The sequence below is a fragment of the Diadema setosum genome, chromosome 7, assembly GCF_964275005.1.
Source record: "Diadema setosum chromosome 7, eeDiaSeto1, whole genome shotgun sequence".
NCBI classification, from domain to species: Eukaryota; Metazoa; Echinodermata; class Echinoidea; order Diadematoida; family Diadematidae; genus Diadema; species Diadema setosum.
This window is the reverse complement of record NC_092691.1, coordinates 20,253,128-20,265,034: the sequence shown is the minus strand read 5'-3', so window position 1 is coordinate 20,265,034 and position 11,907 is coordinate 20,253,128. Positions and strand designations below refer to the sequence as shown.

Sequence of the window (11,907 nt, the reverse complement as noted above, 5' to 3'; positions counted from 1 at the left end):
TCGAGCATATTTTCATTTGTGTACGCTGTTGGTCTAGCTTTTTGAAGCAGTCTTTATACGGGGCATCCATCTTAACTGCGCTTTTCTTCGCGTTTTGTGTGTCCCCGAGTGTAGAATGTATACGGAAGATCGACTTCTCTGTTTCTTTTGCCTGCTTGCTGGCGGCCAGCTGAGGGCAGTATTTGGTCAGAATGTACGCTGCAGACGTTGTGTCATCGTTGTCATCCGAGAATGAGCTAATAGAGCAATCTCTCCAATTTCTGGCGCGGCTAGAAATGCGTGGCCGATGGTAATCGAGATCTGAATCAGACTCTCCCATGATTGAAATTTCTGCGTCTCTGTCCTTCTCTCGACGTTCTCCGCTAGGATTGTTTTCGCGGGCTGCCCGAGATCGCGACTGCGTGTAATAGCTAGTGCGAATATGGGATCGGGAGGGTCTACCTAGGCTCGAATCGTAGTTTTCCTCGCCAGTCACGTCTAGTGGATCTGGGTCGGGGAAGGTCGATACCCCTCCCGAGGAGCGTGGCTGCCTCGTTTCCTTACCCGCTACAGCGGAGGCAGTCTCGATGGGGATTATTCCTTTCGGAATTATGTTCTGTAGGGCTTTTATGAGCCACTCCCCCGCATCTTCCGGGTTTGGGAGGGTATTTGTGCCTGTGGTTGGTATTTTAGCGGGAATCCCTTCGTTTTTCTTTTGAGAGGAGGGTTTTCTTTTTCTTCCTCTGGTTCCCTGTGAGGTTTGGGATGTCACGCTACGGGGAGATTTCTTCTCTGAACCAGTGGCGGGTGGGATAGGAGTTGCGGGCTCGCCTGCGCGTTCGTGTGGTTTATTCTTTGCTGACTGCACCGCCGCATTGCCGCTGTTCTTCTCTGGCGGCTTTCCCTTCGCCGCGAAGTTTTGGGTCTTACTTTCTACGTTTTCATTTCTCTCTCTCGGCTTTTCCTTCGCCGGATTTCCTTTTGAGTTCGGCTTTGCCTTCGCCGACTCATTTTGTTTGTCAGACATCCTTGTATGGGATAATAGGGGCCGTGTTTGTAGTCACACGTTGAAGTTATCGAGTACAGTTAAGATTTCTACCAGTGTTCATGAAGTCGCGCGGTACCGAAAGAGGAAGGGCGCAGCGCGAGGGCTGCTTATATAGGCCCCTGGCGGGGTTTCCCGCTTCGGTTCTCAGGGGCTTAAAGGGAAAATGCAAAGAAATTACCGGTGGCTATTCGCGTTGAGGGGACGAATAGCAATTGTAAAATTGGGATGGGTATGGCAAAGCGCCGTAAATAAAACATTTATGACCTTTGACCCTAATTTACATACCCAAGATGGTGTCTGATCAAGTAGTTGTTATTTTGTGAAATAATGTACGTGACATGAACTAAACATGTGCAAAATATGGTGGTGATAGGATATTTTTCTTGAGTTATTGCAAAGAAAGTTGCAGAAACAAAGACATATTTCAATACATCGAAGATAAGCTTTAATTTCAACCAAGTTTTTGGACGTGATGCCGACTCCGTATGAAAAAACGAAGGGAACATTCCCGATAGCCCAAAGTCTCAGCTACAACATACTAAAATCTGGGAGAAATTCACCAAAGCATAAGTGAGCAAGTGCTCGATAAAGATAGTCATGTCAGTTTTCATTTCCAGAAAAACTGCACTCCCATAGAGATAACACGTAAACTGGTCAAATTTGACAATGTTACTTTTAATCCATTTTCACGAGGTGATGCCGTCATCCAATCAAAATGTTGTTATTATATGACTGAAAGACCATTTAATAAGCTACAACATATTGAAATGTGGACGAAAATCAACAAAAGAATAAGTGAGTGAACTTAAAATTTGATGACGTCATTTTGAAAATTTACTTTTTTTACTTTATTAAGAAATTCGATACCTTTTCATCATTTTTCCAGCATCGCCAACCCATGAAATGACATGTACAACTCATCAGCTTTCAGAATATGTAAAGAAAATGGGGGGTCATCGTCCATCCTGACGAGTAAAATCGGATTTAAAATTGGCGGTTTTTTTGCATTGTTGCACTGTATATCGCCATTGACGCGCGCGGAATTTCAACTTTGACGGGCCCGTGTGACGTCATATTGAGTCGGATTGACTTGAAACTTGGTAGAAATATTCCTTGACATTTCAGGCATCCGATAAGTGTGAAAAAACGGGAAATTTCTATTGCGTATGAGCTGTGCGTGCGTATATGTGCGCGCGCGTACGTGCCCGTCCAATTTTTTGAATTTTTCAAAAAATGCTCTAATTGGTCTGAAACGTATGCAAAAAAAATTTGAGCTCGATTTGAGCATACAAATATTTCAACGCGCGCGTACGCGCACGTTTTAAGAGAAAATATGAATTTTGATTATATGAGTAGAATGCGCTTGACTTGAAATATATGTGACGCAAATTTCATTGAAAATTTTCATTCCATTACAGAGATATGATTGAGAATGTGTTTTCATATAATGACGTCATAGTGACGTCACGGTCGACTAATCACTATGATTTTATTAGAAGGATCGTCTTTGGGACATGATACATGTATGGTATAATTTTGACATTGATAGGAAGAGGACTTTCCGAGATTACCTCTTCACAACTTTTGCGGAGAAAGAAGAAGAAAAAGAAGAACAAAGAATCAGTACAGATACAGAAGGTGATCCGAGAGGATACTCGGATCACCTAATTATTCAGCGGACCAACTCTTCAACCCTTTATGTGCATTTTCTTTCATGGGATATACAGTTATGATTAATAACCAGCCTCATGCTACAGCTGGATCTACTATTTATAAATATATATACAGTAGATAATATTGTACATATCCTTGTAAAGCAGGCCTTTGTGGCTCTGATGGGACTATCCTGCTTTTAAAGAAGACATGATAAACGAATAAATGAATAAGTAAATACAATATATAATCATACATTCATATATATCTACAATATGTGTATATTGTTATCTCATATATATTTAAATACATATGCATCATACATAAAGCTCTCGTTCTTGTGTGGAGCTCTAAGGCTCATCAACATTCTTCAACTGCTTTTAAAGAAAGAAAAAAATACATCAAACGCAACTTGAAAATTGGTGTCTTTCTGTTAACATCTTATTTGTATGAACTGCTTTGTATCCACATGGTAACATCACGTTACATTCGTATCTACACCAAATTATGAATTATTAAATTACTTGTTTTATTTTCTCCTTTTTTTGGGGGGGGGGGGGAGGGAGGGGTATTGCCATGACTGTGGCAACAATTGAGTATTTTCTTTTATTAAAACCAAATCTCTCTAAAAAGACAAAGTTCAATGAGTTTTCCGACGAAACAAAAAATCTAATTACACTTCAATCACCAAACTACATTTATCAAGAAATCTGCAATGTACGAACAGCAACAAGTTACAATATGCAGAAACTTTGTGAGTATAAGAGCACTGATAATCACTGGATGGAAAGCATTTGAAAATTGTTGACCAGACTGAGTACATGATATTAAAGAAATCATATCAATATTTATTCAAATACTTGGAATGCCAACCTTGTAAACAGCATTGAAGTAGTCTGAAGGCTAAAAAGTTTTTTCTTTCTGAAAACAATTGTTTACTTTTCCTGTAACAGACATATGTAATATTATACTTCTTTTGGGAAAGGTAATCACCATGAAACCTGTGTGTAGCAGTTTTTTGTTTTTGTTTTTGTTTTGGTACAAAACAGCACAAAATGCCACTGACAGTTTTCATCTCTTTGAGCGTTTGTAAAATCTAGTCAATTTGGGAATCTATTTAAATGTTTTCAACAAAGGAGAAGACAGAAAGGAAACACTTTTATCAAAAGATTCAAGGTCAATTACTTCCTTTTTTTATTATTCACAGCTCAACAAGAAAATTCAACAGCAATCTTGCAGATTTTAAAGAGCAGAACTAACATGCATCTATTTACGTCATTAATCAGGATACCTGGAATGTGTAGCAATCACTCTACAGCGAAAGACTGCCACTTTTGAATACCTTACAGTCTTAGTCATTAACCTAGCAAAAAATGATCAGACTGAAGAAAAAAAATGATTCTTAGCTGAGCCCCACATATTGTTCCAAGTTTGTAAATTGCATTCAAATAACGCAGGAGGTACTTCTCGATATAATGAAGGATGTCAGATATGTAGATATCTATGTAGCGTCTATTTTCATTTAGGAGCGTCGTCGATCACGAGAAATTAACCTTTTCCATCTACTACGGTGTAGCAGCTCCTCATAAGCTACCTGAATGTAAAATTATGTCACTTGAAAGGAATATCATAAAATGAGAGAAACAGGGTCTGATATTGATATGGAGATAATATACTATGAATACCAACTGATTTGTAGCTGGGTAATGTCCAATGAAGATAATAATTTAGCAAGGAAATTGAAAGATTAACTTTCAGAACAACCTTAAGAATCCTGTCATGACAAGTTGGTTTACTCTTATGCTGCGCCCATCCAAGCCAAGCCGTCATTGGTCAAACTAAACAAAAAAATCACGATGTATATCATATAAAGTGACCACTCCCAGAATTAGTTTTCATTCTTTAACCAATAGGAACTGGGTGCGGGAAAGTCAGGAGCGACACCAAGTTCTAGCGGGTGGTATGGAAACTCTGGAAAACTTCAAACATGCTGAAGTGGAATTACCTTTTCCCTGAATTTTCGATCAGTATATGCAAAGTGGCAAACAAGTCGACATGGTTGTGACTGAAGTGAAACTTGAAGAGATTGGTAGCTTTCGATTTGCATATATGACCTCAAGAGCTTTATGGGAATTTGAACTTTGAGGCTAGGATGGAATGCGAGGCAGATGGATGGAATATAGGCATGGCCACCGACAGAGGGAGTTGTTTCATGTTTCATAACATGCTCGTATGAGTGATGCTACTCGGGTTTATCGCTTGCTGTTATCAAAGCCTCGAGAGGTGATTAGGAATGGTTAGTTCAGTTATTTTTATGAAATGGGTGACTTGGCCAGGCATGTCCTTCAGTGACAAGGAAAGGGATCTAAATGTGATAGACGTGATTGTCATGTAAGTTCTGAAAGTTACCACTTATGGCAAAGTCAATGGGACAGAAAAAGTACATTACCAGAATAATGGCTAATGTATAATCAAACTCTGAATCTCTTAGATTGAGCGAGACTAACATTCAAAACCAATTGTTGCTGATATAAAGTAATAGGTTACTGACATTCTACTGCCAAAGGTTAGTAATAAAAAATTTAGTAATTAGTACTATGGTAATTAAAGTAACAGATTCCGTAGCTCTTTATGTCAGAAGTGATTGCAGGTAGATTTAAAAGTACCTAGTGAATGAGCACACTGGACTCAGAAAGAGGAAGGAATAAAGAGGTCGTCTTGGGAAGCAGTGTCCAGTCCTTCTTCAGCTGTGAAGTCACACTGGATAAATTGGATATTCAGGCGTGCAGGTTGTGAGAGGAAAAGTTTTCATGACTGGCTCAGACTAGCTGCAAATGTCAGATCGGCAGTTCGTGTGAAGTCTTGGCCTAGTCAAAGAATCCACCCGGTAGAGGAAAAGTCCCTGTACAGAAATATAGTAAGTAGGTGGGTGACTTGCAGGAGATGAGATGGATATCATGTGCCCCCAGACCAGAAACTTATTGTGAAAATCGGTATGTCTTAAAATTTTGGGGCTACTTCATGAAACTGGTGAAATCGGTAACCTATCAAACCAAGAGTGTGACATTTCCTGTTACAGTTCATTATTCCAAAGGTTCCTTATTCCGAAGGATCTTTGTTCCAAAGGTTCGTTATTCCGAAGGTTCGTTATTCCGAAGGTTCGTTATTCCGAAGATTCGTTATTCCAAAGGTTCGTAAATCTGAAAATGAAATAAAGTTTATTCTGAAGGTTCATTAATCCAAAAATGAAATAAGGTTCGTTATTCCTAAGGTTAACTAATCAGAAAATGAAATAAGGCTCGTTATTCCGAAGGTTCGTTATGGACCCTATTTCATTTTCGGATCAACGAACCTTCGGAATAAAAAACCTTATTTCATTTTCGGATTAACGTACCTTCGGAATAGCGAACCCTATTTCATTTTCGGATTAACAAACTTTCGGAATAACGCCACAAATGTTCGGATTAACAAACCCTTTTTCATTTTCGGATTAATGAACCTCTAGACATAGGGAATTTGTGTGTTTTGGATTAACAAACCTTCTGAATAACGATCCTTCGGAATAACGAACCTTCGGAATAACAAACAGCACCCACATTTCCTGGGCCTTAGTGCACGAATTCATATGCAGAAACAGGCTCTCAAAGAAACTTTATGGTGACAAAGCTAAAACCTTAGAGTCAAGATTAATACAGGAAATATGTGAGATTCTACATGATGTATGTACAATCAAAGAAAGGAAGATATGCCCGCTATATCCCACAAGTGACATGTTTATCAAGAGGTTCAATCGCATCCTACCGTCCATGTTATATAGCTTCCATTCCAAATGCCGGCAAGAAGCAGAATGATTGGGACGTAAAGCAGAAAGGAAATGAAGAAAGCAGAGAAGGGAAAAGAGCAGAGAAAAGATAGGAGCAAAGGAATAAACACAGTGCGGCAATGAAAGAGAAGAGCAGGAGAGATTACATGAGGACACACATAAGGGAAAGGATGAGAAGACCCATTAGAACTCTAGAAAGTGGAAATTACTTGCCTATCTCACTGATGAGGAGGACAAAATAATGATCTGTGTTGTGACAAAAGTGGTAGCAGAATCCGAACAGAACACAAGAGTATACGGACAGGCTCGTCCGACCAAACGGTGATGGAGACAACGGGCCCGGAAGCAGAAGAGCCTGGAGAATTAAAATGAAGATTCCACAGACAATTATTGCTGACAATATGACATTTGTCTTATAGTATAATTTCCATGGATGTTTGCTGCGAACAACTAAGATAAATACTTCGAATGATTCACTTATCTTTCGAATTCGATTTTTGTTTGTGAATATTGCAACGTTTTATTTTATGCCAGTGTTATCGTAAACATGAAGCAATACTTTTATAAAAGTGGATATCTACCATTTGATTGTTGCTTGGACATCGACTGGGAAGAAAGGAGTACCGTGAAGGAAACACCTCCAAAGACTGGTCACCAGCAGAAAGTTTAAGTTTAATGCTGAAGGGACAGATGGTATCTGTAGAGACCTGCTCTTGAGTGATAGCTCCTGTTGCACATATCACAGTTATAGTCATCATTGGCGGGAACTGCTGCTGTTGACACAGGCGACGCAGAAGTACTGAAACACCTTTGTTTTCAGCGGCAACATTTTGAATTCCTCCTGGTGCGCCACATCTTCATCTGCTTGATGTCAGTCAGTTCTGTGGGTTGCCTTGTCTTCCCAGGTGGCAGGGTTTTTGATGTTGAAATCAACTTCAAAAAGATGCCTTTACGATGTCCGTGAGCCCTTTCATTGTCCTACAATCTTTCTTCTTTTTAACCATGGTCTAGTTTATACAGTAGAGGATCTGTTTGGACAATCAGTTAGCAGTCATCCTTACCACATGGCCTACCCATCGTGACGGAAACTTGGTGACTTGATTTAACGATTCTTGTGCAGGGTCTGCATGGCAAGCACTTCTTGATGGGATTGCGATCTTGCCACCTGATCCTCAACTAAATTCTCAGCCACTGGTATAACCAGAGTCTAGATGTGTCTCCTGTATGGTGTCCATGCCTCACAGCCATACAATGACAACAGGACAACAGACTCATAGGTTTTTATCTTAGTCTCAGTCTGATGTCAATGAGAGTATCTGTATGCAACGACTAGTAGCAGGATGACCACCACTCTAGAGCTGTCTTATGTGTATGTTCATGGCTGTCAGCTCCTAGTGTCAACAACTGCTGATTTCATCGCTTGCTTATCGCTGTAGGACTGGGAAAGGATTTGGTAAGGGAAGCTGGTGACGGTGGGCGTCTCAGGTGGGAAAGTCAATGCACAGTGACAATCCCAAACACTTGAACAAGTTGCTGCAATTCGATGGCATGACAAGTTAGTGGCTGGTAAACATATAACATGCCTAATAATGTGACCCTTGAAAAGGAGAGCTACTCTAGCCTTGCTGGATCCAAGATGTTGGGGACAGGCACAAACTACAGAGCACCCTGAGGTGAGAAATTACTGTTACTTGACACCTAAGGTGATGTTCAGAAGGAGATCTTCATGGTCTACTTAGGCCTATGAACTCATACAAGAACATGTGCTTGAACTTATTGCCCTGTTCTCCGGCAGTTTAAGGCACTCACCCAGAGGATATGGCCAGCCGGCACATCACTCACAAGAGGCTCTAACAAGGTCAAGCCTAGTCTATACTAACATTAAGACCACGAGAGATATCCCAAAACATACCAAAAAGTGTCTTGCAGAACAGTAATTACACGTTGCTCGCTGTACTCGTCTGCGGCGTTAAGGTGACAGGCTGTTTTGAGATCTTAAATACTGGTCAGACAGACATCACCTCACTACATGCACTGTAGTACATTGTACGTGTGATTATATGATTATATCCCCTTGATATGAATCCCCTTGTTAGGATTCCTATTACGACTTCATGAAATCTATGGACAGGGGTCACAATGACAGCAAAGCAATGCGTGATGTTCTCACCTGAGGAGATATTGTGCAAAGTTGCCGCCCGCAGAGACATAATAAAAGGAGAACTATCCTCCCATCTGACTCATCAGATGAAAGAGGGGGCGTAGGCAGCAGTCTATGATCGCATGTCACTCCTTAGTGGAAGGGCACAAGAACTGGAAAACTGAAAAAACATTCAAAACAATGAAAAGTGACCTAAAGAAAAAAAAAATGCACGGCAGAAGAGGGAGGAAAACATGACCAGAGGAGGGTCACCACTACCACCCCTTGAAAAGGAGGAGATTCTATCCCAGTTTCTCCCAGATGATGTCATCTTTGGCGTAGCAACAGGGCTGCAAGACACCGACATTCACCCCAGGAGCTGATGACGTCACTGCTGTATTGCCTGTCACATCTCTAGCTTCCGGGGTGGATTTAAATCTGCCAAAGTTCCCCTTGACCCGAGGCAACAAATTACCAGTACAACACAATGTTACAGATATATTATTTTATATCTCATCGATTTAAATAGTGAAGACACTGTATCATGCATTCTGATAAGTTTAAATTTATATGCATATATGCATACATTTAAACACTCAGACGTATTCTCTTTTTCTGCAGGCAGTGACAATAAGAACCCCCCCCCCAAAAAAAAAAGACGCGGCGAATTGTCGGCATCAATGCCTTCACATTCATTCTTCTCAATCCTCATCTGCCGCCCACTGCGACGATGAGTTTGCCAAGCTACTTGAGGTGGAAAAGGAGAGGTTTCTGGTTGAGAGAAAAAGGTTTGGGTTAGAGGAGCACCATCTAGTGGTAGAAGAGGAGAAGCTAACCATGGAGAGAGAACGATTTGAAATAGAGAGGGTACGCCTTGACAGAGAGACGTCGAACTAAAGACAAGACATGGTAAGATTTAACTATATTCCGGGCATCATACAACTACACTACCGAGCTTGTGCCCGGTAACCAGTGTTGGTTTTACCACGGAGGTGCAAACACAATGAGAATCTACTTACTCTATCCTACATTCCTACACCTGCAATGCTTTTGAGCTGAAAATTAGAATGGAATATTTTACATGCTTTCATTCATCCCTGGTAACATGGATACCATTCAGTAGTCAATACAAATTTCAGACCAAATTCTGACAGAAAAAAAAAAAAAACACTGTAAGATATGTGCAGAATATTTCAGGACATTTTTTCTTTTTTAAAGCAGAAACACCACAAGCTATCTTTAATTAATCAGGAAAAGAAAAATCAAATCACCTATTAGTTATTCCACTTAAGAGTTAATATTTAGGATTTATGACTTTCTTAATGACTGTCACACCATTATCATACCACGCAGCACTGATGTCAGTTTTATATTTTTGATAGTTTCAGCAGAAATATAGTCTTTAAGAAACACTGATGTCATACCATTATCAATATAATTTTCACTATCTTTATTATTTCATTGAAATTATATCCTATATCAAAAAATATTCATGTCATATTTTGGGAATATTTCATGAAATTCTGTATCACCTCCTTTGATCTTAGTCATATTAACTTTCTTACTTTTTACTAAAACCTGATTATTTATATTCCATGTTTTACTCACATTTCCTTTTGCATTATTTAATTAACCTGTACATTTTGTAAACAAATTTAATCTTAGTAACAATTGTACTGTTTTCTTATGAAAAACTTTCTTATGTTCAGTTAGAGTCTCCTCACAATTTAAACATTTTTTGTTTTATTTATGAAATGGAAAAAAAGCTTCTTCAAACATCTAGAAATGTATCATAAGTCATTTATGGGAGTTTTAATCAATTTATGAATCTTATGATTACATTAAGCCACAGCTCCTTTTTTCACTTTTTAATGGAACTGAAAAAAACAAACAAACTAGAAGCTTCTTAAACATCTAAAAATGTATCATACAAGTCATTTATGGGATTTAAGTGTGAAATATTCCATTGTGCATTATACAGAAATGTAATAAATTTGATTTCATTTTAATATTTTATATTTCATTTAAAAATGCACACATTTTTTTATTATGAATTGATTGACAGCTACGTCACACATCCCCCAAAACACAAAAATCATAACTTGTGTCATTCAAAAAATAGTTCAGAGAAAAATGTAATAATTTATAAAGACATTTATAATCAAAGATGCAAAATGTGATGAAATATGGTATATACGATATCTAATCAGGGAAAACATCAATTATATTAAAAAAATTAGAAAATCACATACATATTACACATTACCAACATTAAAAAGATTAAAATAAATATCATCCATCAACTAAATATATATATTTTTTTAATTATGAAGAACACATAATCCTGGATCTAAAAAGAGAAAAAGTTAAAAATCTACTGACTGGTTTATTTTGTTTACTTTATTCTTTTTTATTAATGGCTTAAAGACAATTACCATGGCCGCCCACAGGCCGAATTTAGGTAGTTTACAGAGTTACAAGACATCAATATCAGACGATATGCAGGGCTCGACACTAACGGTGGCCCGGGGCCACCAACAAAACACGTCGGGTCACCAAAATTTCAGAAATGAAAAAAGTGAGATGTTTGCCTTTACTTTTGGAAATAAACAGTGGTAACAATCAGTACCGGCCGCACAGAAACGCTGTTAGTGGGAGGTTTGTTAGCGCTATCAAGTCACTAACAAATCAGCCACTGACAGTATGAGCACCATGACCGCACAGAAAGCGCTGTTAGAGCACTGTTAGACACGTGCGCTGTTACGGCGCTGTTGGTGAATTTAGCCTTAGAGTTAGGCAAAATCTACGCTGAGTCACAGTGGTAAACATCAAGTAAACAGGTTATCTCGCACTTGTAGCAAGAGTACGTGCAGTTGTTACAAAGGATCGCGCACTATTAAAGCAAGCGTTCGCGCACTCAGTGCGAGACGCCTCGACAAGTGGCAATCATCACTAAAAAAATGTGTCAAGGAAAAAGTTGCCCAGAGCCAATGAGTGCAGAGAAAAGAACGGGGGAAAACGGGAGAAGGGGAAAATACAGCAGTCGATGATCCTGATGTCCTCGATTCCTTGAATGATGATGAAAAAGAAATACTCTCAGTCATACCCCCAGAACAAATAATAGGTAGGACCCTAAGTTTTATTACATTTCCAAATGATGTCCCTATATCTACAGTGCTTCACAGAAGTTCCTATATAAGACTATAAAAAGGCGGACTGGGCCTAACTGATATTATCTTTTTGATAAAAAAAAAAATTACCAGC

The 11,907-nt window shown here is 39.1% G+C and overlaps 1 long non-coding RNA gene across 1 annotated transcript; it reads right to left on the bottom strand.

Annotated features, from left to right (window-relative positions):
- Nucleotides 1-3,850: 3,850 nt before the first annotated feature.
- LOC140230426 (uncharacterized) lies at nt 3,851-8,373 on the bottom strand. The gene is made up of 3 exons (XR_011901394.1): nt 7,085-8,373; nt 6,717-6,858; nt 3,851-5,582 (listed from the first exon to the last, which is right to left on the bottom strand). It is a non-coding gene; the product is annotated as an uncharacterized lncRNA (long non-coding RNA).
- Between the last annotated feature and the right edge of the window lie 3,534 nt (nt 8,374-11,907).